Source organism: Suricata suricatta, chromosome 6 (genome assembly GCF_006229205.1).
Source record: "Suricata suricatta isolate VVHF042 chromosome 6, meerkat_22Aug2017_6uvM2_HiC, whole genome shotgun sequence".
NCBI classification, from domain to species: Eukaryota; Metazoa; Chordata; class Mammalia; order Carnivora; family Herpestidae; genus Suricata; species Suricata suricatta.
In genome coordinates, this window is record NC_043705.1 from 82,305,856 (window position 1) to 82,325,937 (window position 20,082).

A 20,082-nucleotide genomic window follows, 5' to 3' on the forward strand; every position below is an offset into this window, starting at 1 on the left:
AGCACTTCTGTATCCCTTGGGTAAATCCCTAGCAGTGCTATTGCTGGGTCATAAGGGAATTCTATGGATAGTTTTTTGAGGAACTTCCACACTGTTTTCCAGAGCGGCTGCACCAGTTTACATTCCCACCAACAGTGTAGGAGAGGGTCACAACTAACTTTAAGAAAAGCTAGGAAATTTTGTATGTCTGGGAAGCCCCATGCCAAGTTAAAATTCTATTTCTATAGAAGGAAAGGGTAATGGATTTTGATGGACAGTGAGCAATGTATTCCATAGTAGGGATGTGAAGGTGGCTAAAGATCTACATTTAGGAGCCATTCAACTATGAGAATGAAGAGGCACTTGGGTGGCTTAGTAGGTTGAAGCACGTAACTCTTGATATCGGCTCAACTCTTCATCTCACGGTCCTGAGATTGAGCCCTGAGTCAGCTCCTTGCTGGGTGTGGAGCCTGCTAGAGATTGTCTCTCCTACACTCTCTGCCCCCTCTGTCTCTCTCGGTTTCTCTCAAAAAACCAAAAACAAAAAAACTATGTGAATGGAGTAGATCTCAATAGAGTATATACAGATGAGAAGATAATGCACAAAAGGAAACACCAAAATTTGGAAGAGGAGCCCATGCAGGAGATCAAGAAGAACTGGACACATCCATATCTTTTTAGGGATATGTCCTTATCTTTTTAGGGATACATCCTTATCTTTTCAGGTAGACATTTACTGTTCTTTTAGCCTACCCAACATCTAAGCTCTCTTCCTATGTTTGAAGAATTTCTCACCTCATGAATTTTGGTAGGAGGAGAACCATCTCCAAGTATAGAGCTGTGATGATGCCTGGCACTTCTCTCCCAGCTGTCGTTGTGTCAAGTGTATAAGCATGTGACACAGCTCTGCCAGCCAGGTGTGTCCAATCAATCTCTAAATTGCAGGCTAGTAAGACAGAGCATGGAAAGCTGGGGAACCCCCTAGCAGCATTGGTGATTGCAGTGGGATCGAGTGTCCAGGGCAGCCCTGCAATAGTACGAGGGCAGTGTCAACACCCAGTGCTGGTGGTGTTGGCTATATAAGCTGAAGTACTTGGTACTTGTGACAGTGAAGATAGCATTGGTATCTTAAGCAGGTTACTTCTGCTGGATTATTTTAAGTATTGCTCCTGTCTGCATAACCTGTGACCTACCTTCTGCTTCTGAGATTCCTTAGATCAATGCAATATCATAGCAATAAATTCCCCCTTTCTTTTCCTTAAAAAAATACAATCTCTTTCTTGTTTGTCTTTCTTAAAATGAAAATTTGTGGTTTGTTCTTTCCTTTTTAGAAGTCCAATGAATATGTTTCAGAATATCATCTAAGAAGGAAGCATTTTTCCCAGAAAATTTTGAGGATCTAAATATGTCTAGAATAATATGCATGTGCATAATGTAGGTCATGAGATGTATATTGTAGTTGGCTACAAAAACCCTTGCCATGTTCAGGCAGGCAAACCCACAAATCATTATGATTTAGAAAATGTTGTAGGTTTTGTTTTTACTAATACAGGCTGGTGGTTTTGTAGGATTGCACGAACATTGATTTAGGTCACAAGAGAAGCTGGGGAAGTACTTTCAGCAGCAGTTAAGTAATGGGAAGTGCAAAAGAAATGCTAGGCTGCTAATGATGCAAATTTCAAAAGAGATTTAAAATTCATTTCCCCAGTCAGTTGATGGTTTCGTAAGTTAACCTATTCCTGTGGGTATAAGTATATATTTTATAATTACAGATTTAATATTTCTTTAGCCATCTCTGGGTCTAGCTGTTAAGATAAATTCTTTCTGATTAGGAGGACACAGTTAAACAGAGATTGAAGATAGTTGATTATTCCATCAAAACCAAACTCTATCGTAGCATTATGGTTATTTTTTTAAAAACCTTATTCTTTATGTTCCCAACTTCTTGCCTTCTTCTCTTTTTTCTGCCTTTGTTTACCAATAACTTAAACAATTTTTAAACATGTATTTATTTTTGAAAGAGAAAAAGAGAGAGAGAGAGAGAACATGCATGAGTGGGGGCGGGGAGAGAGAGGGAGACAGAGGATCTGAAGCAGACTCTGTGCTACAGAGTGCCCGATGTGGGGCTCAAACTCATGAACCTCGAGATCATGACCTAAGCCGAAATCAAGAGTCAGTTGCTTAACCGACTGAGCCATCCAGGTGGCCCAGTTACCAAGAACTTTTAAAGTGGACATCCACTTCTCTATTTCTCATTCCCATCATTGGTGCTTTATAAGTTATCCAACCATTCTCTTCATTTTTCACTTGAAGAAATGGAATAATTTTGGAAGTTTGTGTATATGCTTATTTGCTCAACAAGGCAGTCTTAGCTGTGAAGATAGTGGCCTTCAGTATGTTTGGGTTTTGAATGAATGAATGACAATGAAACAACAAACTGTAGGTCATGGATGAGGTCCAACGGGAGGATTGGAAAAAGAAATTTACTATTTCTAGCCACTGCTACCCTGTGTCTGAATTTTTAGTCTGAAATTTACCCAATCACTGCTTCCTCTCTCTCTCCCTCTCTCACCCTCTCTCTCTTTTATTTAACTTCATGCACAGCACAGAGCCCAGTGTAGGGCTTGAACTTATGACCCTGAGATTATTACCTGAGCTGAGATCAAGAGTCGAACACTTAACCAACCGAGCCACCCAGGCGCCCCTTACTGGTTCTCTTATATGGAAATGAGAATATTACTAAGGATATAATGCCTAAGAGTGGAGCTGGGCTTATGCCCCGGAGATCTGAGTTCATACCCATTATTATAATCTGTGCTGCTCCCTCTCTTACTAATGAGATGGGGGTGGGGCATCAGTCCACACAATAACCTTAGGGAGAGTTCTTGCTGCACACCTGTCTCACAGCTTTTGATGCTCTCTACCTCCGCTCCACCCCACCCTGTGAGATTTGTTAGCCTTGGAGTAGAGTCAAAACATCTGGCAGCCTACATGGATGGCATCTAGAACTGTGATTCCCTCCAGTGCACAGTTCAGTTCTCTTTTTTGCCTAAATATTTCTGCATTTTGAGTCTTTACTGAAAAATGGTTTCTTATCCTTGAGTACCCTGAAAACTTCATTGGCTTCCCAGTTTTTTCAATGTTTATTTTTATTATCTAAAGACAGTTGGAAAGAGTTTTTGAAAATAGAAAGAGGCTCCCAGCAATTTGTTTCTATCCTACTAAAGACCTTATTAAGTTTATCTGGTAAAACTTACTGGCAAAAATGAAAGCATGGACCCTCTATAACTTATAACTGGCAAAAAAAATCTTCCAATAATGTAAATGTCTTAACACTGGTAGATAACCTTGGGAGATAAGTTAATATCAACAGGGACTTTAAGCCTTCCTCCTGTCTCAGTGCTAGAATCCTGAGAAATTGTGGGGGGTGGGGGTGCTCTTGATTGGGTTATTGAAGAGGATATTGCTGACATTCAGGATCATAATTCAGTATTGTTGAAATACCATTCAGCGTAATTTCTTATAAGAATTAAGGAGAGAAAGATAAATAGGGAAAAAAAAAAGAAGAAGGAAAGGAAAGGAGGCTGAGAAGAGGAAAGGCACTGAGAAGGAAAGGAGAGCTGGGAGAGAAGATTCAGGAGCCTAGGGAAGGCGATGAGATGAGACAGAAGGAACAGTGTCAGAAAGATGATAGCTATTATTCTTACAGAATTCCAGATGTGGATTTCTGTTCCTGTTAGCCTAGGCTGCCTTACATTATCTCCAGAACTAAAAGAATTGGGCTTTCTTATGATAGAATCTCACTCAATTTGCCTTTTTGGCTTTAAACAAGTAAGGGGGAAATTGGCACAATATTTTAGGGTCTTTGTCATTCCTCATCAGAAAGCCTTCTTTGCAGGCTTGTTGGGGTCCAAACAGTTCTCTCAGATAAGAGTAATTTAATGTCTGAACCTTTGGTTGTATATTGTATCCAAAGCAGGTTTGGATAATATATCTGATTAATTGGGATGATCTGCCTCATTCAGACCAGAAAAGCTTGTGTCTCCTATACATTAGACTGTTGTTTTGAGTGTAGTTTTTTGGGAAATATATTGAACTTACTAGGAGTCAGGAAATAGGGCCTATACTTTGAATCCTTGGGCTTAGTAACTGTTAGTAACTTGGTTTTGGGCAGTTCACCTAAGCTCCCTGGTTCACTTGAGCATCCATACCATGATTGAATTGAGTTAATCCTCCTCATTTTGAATATTACACAATTGAATGATTTCAGCCATTTCTTGAGATTCCCTACGTGTTTGCTTTGAGGAGACCTAGGCCATACAGAAATGAACACAGTAGCTGTACATTGTCCTAGAACGTGTGGTGGTGATGAGTACAGTTTCTAGAAGGCCTTATTTAAATGCCAGTACAGTTTCTAGAAGGCCTTATTTAAATGCCAGCACTTATTTAAGTGCCATCCTTATTTCAAACTTAATCTTTGTGTCTTAAGAGAAAAAAAAAAGATAACTAATCCTAGTTCAAAATCAGCCCTCGAAAGGGTTGGAGTAACCAGTCTCTCCCCTGACCTGTGTCCAGGCCAGTAAAGAGTGTGCATACGATCTCCGTTCCTTTCTTCCAGTTTGCTGGAACACCGAGACCACCTCACCCGCAGCAAGGTCGCCGTTGCCCTCACCACAGCCATCCTTTACTTTGTTATCATGAAATTCAGGACAGTTTTTCTGTCCCGGCTGATGTGTGTGTGTGTGTGTGTGTGTGTGTGTGTGTGTGTGTGTGTGGCGTGTGCTACAGTCTTCTACTTCCTCTTTTTTTGAAAATATTCTCTTGATTTCTGAAACACCTCTCTTTCCAGATTTTCCTCCAAAACAAATCCTTGTGTTGAGGGCTGACTTTAGGTTGATTACAGTGAGGGACCTGCCTAACTACGGACGAACCCCAACCTTTTTCTTTTTTTTAAATTTACCTGAACCTCCTTTTCCTGGAGTTTCTCACAAACTATATCCATTATTTACATTTTTAAAAATTTCATTAAGGTTCTACATATATATGGCTTGAACATTTGTACAAGCTTTTCATGAAAAATAATGTTCCACTGCCCAAACTCAACTACTTTCAACTCTATTGGTGTCCCCACCTAGTTCTTTTTTTTTAAAGTTTATTTATTTATTTTGAGAGAGAGAGCGCAAGCAGAGAAAGGGCAGAGAGAGAGAGAGAGAGAGAGAGAGAGAGAGAAGGAGAGAGAGAGAATCCTAATCAGACTCTGTGCTGCCGTGCAGGATCCAACATGGGACTCAGTCCCACAAACCATGAGATCATGGCTGAGCCAAAACCAAGAGCTGGACCCTTAACCAATGAGCCACACAGGCAGCCCTGTACTCACTTAGTTCTAACTTATATCCCCCAATGATGAACTTCTACTGCTTATGCTGCCATTTCTTAAAGTCTTCTTTCTGTGGAAAATAAGACTTTAGTGCTTTCTCTCCACTCCCTCCTCAGCTCACCAAATAAACACACACACATCCACACACACAGAGATCTTTAACATTCCTTCTGATGTAGATATAACACAGTGGTACAATATGGCTGACAGCTAAGCAATATAAAATTTTTGTTTCCCTTGGAGAAGAGAGGAAAGTTCTTTTTTTTTTCTAGTTTCCTTAGTTTTCTATGTAGCTATCACTAAATCATCTGCACACTCTTTAACTTAGAAATTTCTGTCAGTAATTCAAACTTAATAGATATTTCTATGAATTTCATCTCTTTTTGTTTCCCTCTCTTCAGGCCAACTATTATCTTGGCAAAATTTGAAGTGATTTCTCTCTAAGCTTCTAGCTCAGCTGTCATTCTAGGTTCACTGTCATTCTGTAGATTCCCTTTCCACTCACTGTGTTGGATTTTCTATTTTATGTATCCCATGTTTTCTTTCTTAGTTTATTGTCTTTTAATGGAATATCTCTTGCAGATTCCTAAGAAAGGGTCAGTATGGAGATACACATGTGAGACTTTGAAAGTCTCAAAACATCTTTATTCCATTTTGATATTATGGTGCTGTTTCATTTAGTTGATTCCTTTGTTGTGTCATGTTGGTTTATAATGTTTTTCAAATATGCTATATTCATATTGATGCTTTCTTCTTGTTCTATAAACTATTGAGAGGAGGGCATTAAAATTTCTAACTGTTGTGAATTTGCCCATTTCCCTTTTAGGTTCGGTTTTGCTTCTTGTATTTAGAATCTCTGTTATTAGGTACATACACATTTAGGATCATTATGGTCTCTTGATAAATTGCTGCATTTTAACATTTCTTTAATTCTTCAGTGTCTAGTCAGCTGTTAACCCTGATATCCAGTGAAATTCTCATTTCAGGTATTTTGTTATTCACTTCTGGTAGTTTGGTTGGGAACTTTTTTTATACCTTCCATTTTTTTCTTTCTTTTATGGCACCACATTTATTGATAAATATATTGCAGAAAGAAAGGTGCACAGGTTAATAAATGGTTAGTGTAAAGAATAATAGTGAGACAAATATCCATGTCCTCACCACCCAGCTTCAGAAATAGAACATTGTACTTCCTCTGTGTATCTCAACCTATGATGTTCCCTTGCTTTCATTCAAGATTTTCACATGCATGTGTGTTCCTATATGATACTTTAGCTTTACTTATATGGCCTTTTATATAAGTAGAATCACATCATTGCCCTTTAGGATGTACTTTTTATATTTTGTGTTAGTACATCAAAGGTACATTCATGTTGATGTATGCAATTGATTTATTTTTACTATTTACTAATTCATAATTTAAATATAACCAAATTTAGGGGCACCTGGGTGACTCAGTTGGTTGTGTCTGACTTTGGCTTGGGTCATCATCTCACGGTTCGTGAGTTTGAGCCCTGCATCTGGCTCTCTGCTCTCATTGCACAGACTGCCTCAGATCCTCTATCCTGGGCTGTTTCTCTGCCGCTCCCCTGCTTGCATGCTTTCTCTCCCTAAAAAATTAAATAAATAAATAAAACCAAATTTATCCAGCCATTTTCGTGAATATTGGTATGTTTCCAGCTCTGCTGTTGTGGAAATGGTTCATGTGTAACTGTTCTGTGCCTTGGATAAGAGTTAACGAAACAGAGAACGTACTTGTCCAGATGTACAATGTAATGACAAACAGTTGATGTTCCCATTAACAGGCATGATGGGCCCTGTTAGACCTCATCTCTGCCAACCTTTTCATTGTCATTCTTAAATGTTTGCCCAATTGTGAGGTATGAAATGTTTCATTGTGAGTTTAATTTGCATTTAATTTATTACTAATGACATTGAATATCTTTTAAAGTCTTCATTGGACATCCATATTTCACCTTCCATGAAATGCTTATTTATGTTTTTTGGCCATCTTTTAACATCTGTTTGTTAAAATTATTTACTTACTGGTTGCAGTACCACCTCCCACTTTAGTTCTTTTCCTTCTTTTCATGAACTCTTTTTTTTTAAGTTTTTATTTTAATTCTAGTTAGTTACCATACAGTATAATATAGTTTCACATGTACAATATACTGATTCCACACATCCATACAGTGCTCATCATGACAAGTACACTCCTTAAACCCCATCGCCTGTTTAACCCATCCCCACACCCACCTCCCCTCTGGTAACCATCAGTTCTTTATTAAGAATTTGTTTCTTGGGGCGCCTGAGTGGCTCAGTCGGTTAAGCCTCCGACTTCGGCTCAGGTCAGATCTCACGTTCGTGGGTTCGAGCTCCGCATCAGGCTCTGTGCTGACAGCCAGCTCAGAGCCTGGAGCCTGCTTCCGGTTCTGTGTCTCCTTCTCTCTCTGCCCGTCCCCCTCTCATGCTCTGTCTCTCTCTGTATCAAAAATAAATAATTAAAAAAAAAAGAATTTGTTTCTTGGTTTCTCTCTCTCTCTTTCCCTTTGCTCATTTTTCTTTTTCTTAAATTCCACATGTGAGTGATATTATATGGTGCTTGTCTTTCTCTGACTTACTTTGCTTAGCATTATACTCTCTAGCTTCATCCATGTCATTGTAAATGCAAGATTTCATTCTTTTTATGGCTGAATAATATTTCATTATATATATACCACATCTTCTTTATCCATCCATTAATCCATGGACACTTGGGCTGCTCCCATAATTTGGCAATTCTAAATAATGCTGCTATGAACATAAGGGTGCATTTATCCCTTTGAATTAGTATTTTTATATTCTTTGGGTAAATACTCAGTAGTGCTATTGCTGGATCATAGGGTAGTTCTATTCTTAGCTTTTGAAAGAACCTCCATTCTTTTTGAAGTCCCCCTCTCTGAATGGTACACTGGAAATACTGTCTAGCATGAGACTCCTTACTTCTTACTCTTCAGATTTCATTTCTTAGAATCATCCTAAATGTCATCCAAAGTATGCACTGTTTGCTTATAGATAAGGTGAAAGGGCTTTGGTAAACTTCCTTAAGGTTACATGTTATGAAACATTTATATGTATTTTTATCCTAAATGAATAAATCACTATGCCCCAAATCAGTAAAATACATAATTTTTATTCGTGAATTCTCTGAAAGGCTGTCAGTCCATGTAAATAGGTCCTAGCTTGCCCAGTAGTATAATTTGGCAATATTTTATTTCCTTTTGTGTGTAGTTTGATACATGAGTGGTAAATTCTGATTTTTCAGGTATATAGGCATAGCAATCTTTGCCACTGAAAATGCAAAACTCTTCCTGGAAATTCTCATGCAATTTTTTAGGAACCTAGCTCTAATGGCCACCATCTCAGCTGTAGCAGGTTTGAGAAAGCAGTCATGTTCTAAAAGGTTAAGATTCTTTATCTGTCTCGAAGAGCTCTCAAACCCATATGAAGACATCATTGCATCCCCAATTTTAATGTGCTTCAATTACAAATACGGCAGACTTTTCATTTGGGAAGATGACACTTAGCATGGGCAAGATGATTTACCTAGCATAAGCGCAACCAGCCTCATGGCATGCATGAGTAAGCAGGGGTTATTGAGAGTATCATATTTTCTTTTCTAAAACTGCAAGTTTTTGGAATCAAAGTGTCATTAGAATCTATTAAGGTCATAATTTTAGCATAGACCAAGGTATGGCTATCAGTGCTTGGTCAGGGAACACAGTGCCGTTACACACAGCAGTAGTCCAAGAACAGTAGTTGCTAAAAGAAGACAGAAATCCCCACTTTGTGTTACTAATGTGAGAAGGCAGAAAAAATGTCAATCATGTGGGGTTTATACAGCAAGAACTTACACTTTTCTAAGTATTTTCTCAGGTGGGAGGTTCTTGTATCATAGGGGCTTTTCCATCCATGTTCTGAGATGTGTGTGGTTAGATCCAGTGTTGGTAATGTAAGCATTCTGCATATTTTTTTGACAGCTCAGAGAATGTATTGTTATATTTTTATTATGGTATGGATCACCAATAATAGAAGGTATAGTAATAGCTCTAGGTACAAATGCATAGGTTTCTGTATTTTTAAAACATTGAATTATTTTTGAATATTCATATGACTCAAAAACCAAAGCAGTACAAAAAAGTATACCCTGAAGATGATTGTTCCACTCCCAGCCCCATTCGCTTTCACATTCCCGCTCTCCTCTATCTCACTAGTTTCTTGTGCAATCTTCCCCGTGGATTTTTTTTTAATGCAAACACAAGCAAATATAAATATGTATATTTTGGGGACTCCTGGATGGCTCAGTTGGTTGAGTGTCCAGCTCTTGATTTCAGCTCAGATCATGATATCAGGGTCATGGGATTGAGCCCCATGTTGGGCTCCATTTTGGTCATGGAGCCTGCTTAAGATTCTCTCTCTCTCCCTCCCTCTCTCTCTCTCTCTCTCTCACTCTTTCTGCCCCTCTCCACCACTCCCACACTCACTCTTTCCTTATAAAAAAGTCTTTAATATGTGTATTTTTATTTCACTCTATTGAATACAAATGTTAGCATAAGTGTAGAGCTATGAATTTTCCTTTTTTTTTTAAGTTTATTTTATTTATTTTGAGAGAGAGACAGAGGGAGAATGCACAAGCGTGCGAGTGGGAGTGGGGCAGAAAACAGGAGAGAGCCCCGACCAGGATCCACACAGTCAGAGAGGAGCTTGATGTAGGGCTCAAATCATGAACCATGAGATCTGACCTGAGCCAAATCAAGAATCAGATGCTTAATCCAACTGAGCCACCCAGGCCCCCCAAATTTTGCTTTTTTTAAACTTAACAATAGAGCCTTGAGCTCTTTTCACCTGAGCACTGATATAGTATTGAATAGTATTTCTTTCTATGAATGTATCATAGTTTCTTTAACCAATCCCCTTCTGATGGATACTTGGATTACTTCCAATAATTTGTTATTATAACTGTATTAAAATGAAAAATCTTATAGATATTTTATTTGGTATATGTACTATTTTGGTTGCAGGATTAATTCTTTGAAATGTAACTTAAGTCAAAGGGTAGATACATTTATGAGTTTAACAAATATTATCAGATTTCTTTCAAGATGGATTGTACAGGTTCTTACTCCTAAGCTACTAGTAGAGTGACTTTGCCCATAGCTTTGTCTCCAGAATGTGTTGCCAAGTTTGGATAATTGACAATATATTAAATGAGGAATTATATTTTAGTGTAGTCTTAATTTACATTTCTCCATTTATGAGTCAGATTAAACAATTTTGATATGTATAATAAACATTTGTATTTATTTTTCTATGAACTCTATTGTTGCTTTTTACCTATCTTCTACAAATTTGTTTACCTTTTTCTTATTTATATTAAGAAACATCTATAGTCAGAGAGATTGGCTCTTGGGATAAATAAAATATTTGTTTGGGGTTTTATCTGTGGTATATATTTACCAGTTAGTAGTTGTTTATTTTAATTTAGTTGTTCCTTATGGCTTGTTGAGTCATAGAAAGACCTTTCCAAGTCCAGGGTTATAAAGGAATTGTTCCATATACTTATATTTTTATGTTTTACATTTATATATTTGACTTACTTGGAATTTACTCAGGTGTTTAGTTGGAGGTAGGGATATAATTTTATTCTTTTCTCTATGGCTTCAAGTTCTTTAAACAGTATGTATTAAAAAGTCCAACTTTTTTGGCTTTTTGATATCCACTTTTAAGACATACTAATTCTAAGTGTCAATTTAGTGCTATTTCCAGACTTTCTGTCAAATAGAGTAGAATGTGGAAAGTAGGAAGAGATCACCATAAACATGTCTGAAGCTAAGTTAAATGTATTATTTGTTAAGGAAGATAGAAAAATGTTTTTAGGCCACAGTCTTTCTGAAAAACAATAAGAACAGCAAACATGGGGCACTTGGGTGGCTCAGTCAGTTGAGCATCTGACTTCGGCTCAGGTCATGATCTCACAGTCCGTGGGTTTGAGCCCCATGTCAAGCTCTGTGCTGACAGGTCAGCCTCTGTGCTGACAGCTCAGAGCCTGGAGCCTGCTTCTGATTTTATGTGTCCCTTTCTCTCTGCCCCTCCCCTGCTCATGATCTGTTTTTCTCTGTCTCTCAAAAATAAATAAATAAATAAATAAATAAATAAATAAATAAATAAACCTAAAAAATAAAACAACAACAATAACATTAAAAAAAACTAGCTAGCTTTACAGAATTTGGGGAGACATGAAAGGTAGGGATTAGCTGGCTTTCACAGTAGGCTAGGAGCCAGGGCTGTGATTGATTGATTGATTGCAGCTTGCTTAGGCCAGTTTTGTGGTTACTTATTTACAACTAAGAATATGGGCAAGGAGGAGTCAAATTTGGAATGTACGGACTCCCTGTTCTGTTTTCAATTTACCTATTCATATCCTGTGCTAATTCAGGCCTATCATTTTATATAACCAGAAGGCCTGCTCATGAACATTTTATGAGGGAGACAGTTTCATACTCACATGAGCCATGAGTATGTCTGGTTTCCACACAAACTTTGGTGATTTTATTTTCACAATTGCATTTTGACCTTTTATTTTCCCCAATTAGTTCTGGGTGCCATGGGCAGATGAGGTATTATTTAATCTTAAGATTTTGCAAGATTCATTTGAAATACAGTTTATAAAATGTATGCCTTGATTCTGTTAATAGGCAAAGATGTTATGAACTTGGAATGAGTCCTGTAAACGTCTTTTGCTGCCAATTATTATGTTAGTTTTTATGTGCCTATCCATCCCCAAAAGATATATATCATCATTAAAATATTTTAATGGAATTTGAAAAAATATTAAGCTAAATGTCAAAAGAATTCTGTCTAATGGGGAATATGAGTTGCCTGTGCCTTATTGGCTTTTCAGCATGTAGTCCTGACAGATTGAATAGGGGCTTCTCAGTGTTGAACAGCAAGGGACCTTTGGAGGCATCTGAAGTTTTATGGTATTTGGGTCTGCAAAATTTCAGTATTCATCCATCTGGGTTTCGTCTTTTTCAATTCTATTGCCATAAATTTTTCTTCTGTTCTATCCTCCCAAATGGGTCTATACCTTTAAGTTTTTAAATTAAATTTTATTTTATCCTTCACTGTTGTTTCAGGGCAATTGTAATTGGTTGTAAAGATAAATGCATATATTCAGATATCCCCTTCAAATGGTAACCTTCCCATGGTATTGTGTTATTTTATTCATCTATCTCTCACTAATTTGGATATTCTTTGAGAGAATACTTATGACCTGCTCATTCTGTTAGTGAGAGCTCTTGCCCATGGTAAGCTGTTGTAGGTTCTCACTAGATTACTATTTTATTTTATTTTATTTATGTTAATTTTCGAGAGATAGTGAGAGAGAAACAGAGTGTGAGCTGGGGAGGGGCAGAGAGTGAGGGAGACACAGAATCTGAAACAGGTTCCAAGCTCTGAGCTGTCAGTATGGAGCCTGATGTGAGGCTTGAACCCATGAACTATAAGATCATGACCCAAGCCAAAGTCTGAAGCTCAACCGACTGAACCACCCAGGTGTCCCAACTTTATTTTATTTTACCTTTTATTTTTTGAGAAACAGAGCATGCAAGTTGGGGGAGGGCAGAGAGAGAGAGGGAGAGAGAGAATCTGAAGCAGGCTCTACACCCAGCTCACAGGGCTCAATCCCACAGCCAGGAGACCATGACATGAGCTGAAATTGAGTCAGATGCTCAACTGACTGAAACACCCAGGCATCCCAATTACTGTTTTAATTAATTTGTACATAGCAAAATGTAGACTGAGAGAAGGAACTCTTTAAAGGCTGTATTGATAGAGAATTTTCCATCATACTGTACTGTGCTCTAATAGAATAGTTTGGATCCAAAAGGAGGTGCAAGTTTTTCTATTCAGTTCTCATTAACTATTTTAATCCACTTATTCTCAATATAAGCAACTTGCTTAGATTTGAAATAAGATTAAATCATACCCAGAAAAAAACCAGAACATGGCAACAGAGCAAATTGCTGTCATTTTATGTCAAGGAAAATAAATCTCATTTCATGATTATATATGGCACTCTACAATAAATTCCCAGCACACACAGTGCCTGTATTCCCAGAAAAATAAATACATACATACATGCATACATAATAAATAAATAAATAAATAAAGTGAATTCTCCATTCCAGGAGCTACTTTCTACTCAGAAAAAATTGTTTATGAAATGATTAGCTTTTCTTTTCACCAAAATCATTAAAGTAATGCACTTTCTAAATGGAAGTCCTATGTCCATTCATAGCAATCGTCTGTGCATTGGTCTCCAACACAGAACAAAAAAGAACCAAATTAATCATAAATGAAGCATTCTTATGTATATTTGTGTTTACATTTATTGATTCACAAGAGAGAGTCCCATTTGACTTTAAGGGTAAAAGGGCTAACTATATTTTTATTTTACCACTCAATCTAAAACTTATACTGTGAATGATGCTAGAAGAGTAAATATTTCAGCTGTTAGGAAAATTAAAAGATCTTAGTGTTGACTTTTGATAAAACTCAAAAATCAACGTTTCTTCCATCTTTTTCTTCCTTCCTGTTTTCCCTCCCTTATTCCTTTGAAGGGGTAATAGATAATATGTAATAAAAAAAAAAAAAGAAGAACAAAGGTACACAGTAAAAGTAAGTCTGTGTCCATCACCACCAACCTCTTGTTTCTCTCTTAATAGGCAACCACTGTAGCCACAGCCCATTTGTGAATCATTCCAGATATGTCTGTGGCTACTTTTAGATAGTGAAACCTAAATGCAGATAGCTCAATTACTTAGGTCAGCTTGCAACAACCTATTTCTTCATTTCGTTCTTCTCTCTTTCCCTCTCTCTCTTTCTTTTGCATAAGTTGACCTTTAATGTCCAAAAGAGGGGCCCCGGGAGGCTCAGTCGGTTAAGCGTCCGGCTTCGGCTCAGGTCATGATCTTGCAGTTCGTGGGTTTGAGCCCCACGTCAGGCTCTGTGCTGACAGCTAGCTCAGAGCCTGGAGCCTGTTTCAGATTCTGTGTCTCCCTCTCTCTCTGACCCTCCCCTCCTCGTGCTGCCTCTCTCTGTCTCTCAGAAATAAATTTAAAAAATTTTTAAAAATTTAAAAAAGTGTCCAAAAGAGGCATGGATACAGAGCATAGATGTGGTGGGGTCAACCTAATTCATTTCTGTTGTTCATTCTTGTGTTATATTCTTAACTCTTAAGTAATCCATATTTCCTCACTGATTTGAAATGCCACATTTGTCATATACTAAATTCCCAAAGATATTTGGGTCTATTTATGGATTCTTTATTTGGTTTACTCAACCTATGCCAGCATCAAACTTTTAATTAATTACAGCTTATTTTTCAGAATTTTCTTGGCTTTTTTTTTCTTCATGTAAACTAAGAGCCTTGTCTGACCCCTAACCCCACCATAAAAACATTGCATCTTTATTTAATCTGTCTATCTGGCACTTTCATAGTTCTTACTGGATACTAGGCACTGTCATGAACATGTTAAATTTACAAGCTGATTTAAAAAAGACACTTTTATAATTTTTACTCTTCTACCAAAAACAGGTATGTCTTTCTGTCCATTAAAGCTTCTTTTATATTTTTTAGCAGGCTTTATACTTTTTTTCCTATAGACTTTATGCAGTTTTAAATTTATTTCTTAATTTTAACTGATGTTTTTTCCATGTATTATATTTTATAATGAGCTATTTCTTATATATGAAAAGGCTGGTGGTTTTCAGTATTAGTTTTGTAACCACCCAGAATATTAGATTCTCATATTTCAGTTTCTAGAAATAAAACATTATCACCTACAAATAATATAATTGCCTTCTCCTTTCCATTGCTTATATCTTGCCTTTCTGGTATCTAATTGTATCAGCTAGCACTTCCAGAACAATATTGAATGTTCTCTGAGTGAATATTCTCACTGCACGATTTTAGGCTCTTTTAAGAGTCCCTACTCAAAAAGAAGACTCTAATAAATTTGGAGGTCCTCTCACTACAGTCTGTGTAACCTAATTGCATGGTTTAATTTGGTTTTGTTTCATTTTTGAGATTATAAGTCCAGAACCTAGTTTAGTCCCTGGGACTTAATAGGTGCTTATCAGTTATTTATTGTATGATAGATCAGTGAGTGAATGAGTGAATAAATCAATGGCATAATTACCTGAAGAAAGTATGCATTGTTTTTTCTTTAAAAACATTTTTTTTTTATGTTTATTTGTGTGGGAGAGACAGAGTGCAAGTGGGGTTGGGGTAGAGAGAGAGAGAGACACAGAATCTGAAGCAGGTTCAAGGCTTTGAGCTGTCAGCATGGAGTCCAACATGGGGCCTGAACCCACGAACCATGAGATCATGACCTGAGCTGAAGTCCGGAACTTTACCAACTGAGTCACCCAGACACCTCGCATTGTTTTTTCTTAAACTTCTTGGTCTACTTTTCTCATTAAGCTTCTTCCTTTTGTGTCACACTTTTTACCCTCAATGTCCTTTTGTTTTCAAAACTTATATGTTCTTCATGCTGTCTAGAATTTTAACTGCCTATTTTCTGACATCCTCTGGAATCTGGTCCCACCCTTCCTTTCCAAACCCAATTCAATCATTTCTCTGTATTTGCTTATTTTTCTCTAGGTTAATCTCTACTGTTCCAAACAAACATGTTAGGCTCTTTCCCATCTTAAGTGTCTTTATTCTGGGTTCCATTTCTAACTTCCCAATACTTTTTACATTGCTCCTGGTCTATCCAAACTCTGTTCTTCATACTTTAGATGAAGGACTATACCATAAACATTCCCCATTCTCTTAGCCTTTCTTCTTCATATTTCAAAACCCCAATATTTATGGTCAATACTGGACACCGTATTAGATAAATTATATACTATTTTTTATATTATATACTATTACTGACCATAATTCATGACTGTTAATCTTACCACCTAGAGTAAACTACAGTCTTTTTGAGGGCAGTGGCCATGACTTAAGCTGCTGAATATAATCCATGGTATCTTGCACAATGCTTAACACAGAGGAAACTGAGAGTTGTTAATTGTTGGGTATAAATAAATAAAGCCCATAAACTTGATTTACTTGGACTGAAAATAGCTCTTTTAAAATTAAGCATTAATGCCTTAGGCTGTGCATGTTTACTTCTGCTCATCACAGATTTCTTTGCCATACATTTCTTAGGATGTATTTATACTTTTAGGTTACCTATATAGTCTGGTAGATAAGTCTGTTTGGGATATTACAGTGGTTCAGTATGGGTTAGCTGACCATTTCCTATACAAGTGGCAAGGTGAAGTGATAACCAGATGAGCATAAAACATGGCTGATTTCAGTTTTCAGTCAGGAAATTAGTTCATTTGAGGAATGGAAATGTTCTGGCTTTGTTGCTTTAAATGTCAGGACAAGAGGACTTCTGTTTTTATAACTGAGTGACAAGAAGAGTTAACACTTATCCCATCTGCAAGGGAGGCTGAGAGACTGAGTGTTTTTCACTGGACACATTGATACTTTGAACAAAGATAGGATTATTCAATTAAGAAAGAGGAAATGGGTATTGGTTAGGCAATGGCAGTCAGCCACAATATCATTTTTTAAAATTAAAAGTAATTTTAAAATTCCTAGGATTGAGTTTTATATCTTCAGAATTATTAGAATTTGCCCAGTTAATTACTTGTAGATAAACAAAAAATAAAATGTGTTGAGTAATGTATACATTTAAAATTTATGTATAAGAATTGGCCCTAGATGGTCAGGAATAAGACAGGGATGTCCATTCTCACCATTGTTATTTAACATAGTACTATAAATCCTAGCTTCAGTAATCAGACAACAAAACGAAATAAATGGCATCCAAATCAGTAAGGAAAGAGTCACTCACTATTTGCAGATGAGATGATACTCTATATAGAAAACCCAAAAGACTCCACCAGAAAAGACTAGAACTGATAAATGGACTCAGTAAAGTCACAGGATATAAAATCAATGTAAAAAATCTGACATTTCTATATACCAACAATGAAGCAGCAGGGGGAAATCAAAGAATGGATCCCATTTATAATTGCACTAAAACCCATAAAATTCCTAGGAATAAACCTAACCAAAGAGATAAAAGATCTGTATTCAGAAAACACTGATGGAGTAAATGAAGATGACACAAAGAAATGGAAAGACATTCCATGTTCATGGATTGGAAGAGCAAATATTATTAAAATGTCTATACTACCCAAAGCAATCTACACATTTAATGCAGTCCTCATCAAATTACCACCAGCATTTTTCACAGACCTAGAATGAAGAAACAGTTCTATAATTTGTGTGGAACCACAAAAGACCTTGAATACCCAAAGCAATTTTGAAAAAGAAAAGCAAAGCTTGGAGACATCCCAATCCCAGACTTCAAGCTATATTACAAAATTATAGTGATTAAGACAGTATGGTACTGGCACAAAAACAGACCCACAGATCTGTAGAAGTGGACATAAAAATTAACCCACAACTATATGGTCAACAAATCTTTGACAAAGCAGGAAAGAATATCCAATGGAAAAAAGAAAATCTCTTCAACAAATGGTGTTGGGAAAACTGGATAGCAATGTGCAAAAGAATGAACCTGGACCACTTTCTTACACCATACACAAAAATAAATTCCAAATGGATGAAAGACCTAAATGTAAGATAGGAAACCATCAAAATTCCTAAAGGAGAACACAGGCAGTAACCTCTTTGGCCTTGGCCATAGCAACTTCTTAATAGATAGATCTGTTGAGGCAAGGGAAACAAAAGCAAAAATAATCTATTGGGACTTCACCAAGATAAAAATCTTTGACACAATAAAGGAGACATCCATTAACAAAACTAAAAGTCAGCCTATTGAATGGGAGAATATATTTGCTAATGACACAACTGATAAAAGGTTAGTATCCAAAAATATATAAAGAACTTATAAAACATAAACACACCAAAAATGAATAATCCAATTTAAAAAATGGGTAGAAGACATGAATAGACATTTTTCCAAAGAAGACATTCAAATGTGGCTAACAGACACAAGAAAATATGCTCAGCATCACTCATCATCATGGAAATACAAATCAAAACTGAAATGACATATCACTTCACACCAGTCAGAATGGCTAAAATGAACAACATAGGAAACAACAGGTGTTAGTGAGGATGGGAAGAAAGAGGAATCCTCTTACACTGTTGATGGGAATGCAAACTGGTTCAACCACTCTGAAAAACAGTATGGAGGTTCCTCAAAAAGTTAAGAATAGAACTACCCTATGATTCAGCAATTGTACTACTGGGTATTTACCCAAAGAATACAAAAACATTAATGCAGAGGGAAATTGCACCCCAATGTTTATAGCAGCATTATCCACAATAACCAAATTATGGAAAGAATTCAGATGTCCACTGACTGATGAATGGATAAAGAAGATGTGGTATATAGACACAATATAATATTACTCAGCCATAAGAAAAAAGAAGAATGAAATCTTGCCATTTGCAACAACATGGATGGAGCTTGAGAGTATAATGCTAAGTGAAATAAGTCAGACAGATACCATATAATTCCACTCAAATGTGGAATTTAAGAAACAAAATAGATGAACATATGAGAAAAGAAAAAGAGAGAGGCATACCAGGTAACAGACCTCTAACTATCAAAAACAAACTGAGAATTACTGGAAGGAAGATGGACAGGGGGATGGGCTAAATGGGTGATGGGTTAAGGCGGGTGCTTGTAGTGATGAGCACTTGGTGTATGTAAGTGTTGAATCACTGAATTCTACACTTGAAATTAATATTACACTGCATGTTAACTAACTGGAATTTAAATAAAAATTTATTTATTTATTTTTAAAGAGCACCCAGTGCTCTTCCCCATAAGTGCCCTTCTCCATCACCACCACCTCTTTTCCCCCCTCCTTCTTACCCTTCAACCCTCAGTTCATTTTCAGCATTCAATAGTCTCTCAAGTTTTGCATCCCTCTCTCTCCCCAATGCTCTTTCCCTCTTCCCCTCCCCCTGGTCCTCCATTAGGTTTCTCCTGTTTTCCTGTTAGACCTATGAGTGCAAACATATGGTTTCTGTCTTTCTCTGCCTGACTTATTTCATTTAGCATGACACCCTCAAGGTCCATCCACTTTCCTACAGATGGCCATATGCCATTCTTTCTCATTGCCATGTAGTACTCCTTTGTGTATATATACCACATCTTCTTGATCCACTCATCAAGTGATGGACATTTAAGCTTTTTCCATGTTTTGGCTACTGTTGACAGTGCTACTGTGAACATTGGGGTACATGTGCTCCTATGCATCAGCACTTCTGTAGCCCTTGGGTAAATCCCTAGCAGTGCTATTGCTGGGTCATAAGGGAGTTCTATGGATAGTTTTTTGAGGAACTTCCACACTGTTTTCCAGAGCGGCTGCACCAGTTTACATTCCCACCAACAGTGTAGGAGGGTACCCGTCTCTCCACACCCTCGTCAGCATCTGTAGTCTCTTGATTTGTTCATTTTAGCCACTCTGACTGGCATGAGGTGGTATCTCAGTGTGGTTTTGATTTGTGTTTCCCTGATGATGAGTGATGTTGAACATTGTTCCATGTGCCTATAGGCCATCTGGATGTCCTCTTTGGA

At 37.1% G+C, this 20,082-nt stretch overlaps 1 long non-coding RNA gene across 1 annotated transcript in view; it reads right to left on the reverse strand.

Annotated features, from left to right (window-relative positions):
* The window catches only part of LOC115294721, a 55,975-nt gene that overhangs the window by 820 nt on the left and 35,073 nt on the right, over positions 1–20,082 (reverse strand). The gene's annotated exons all lie outside the window — the stretch shown is intronic.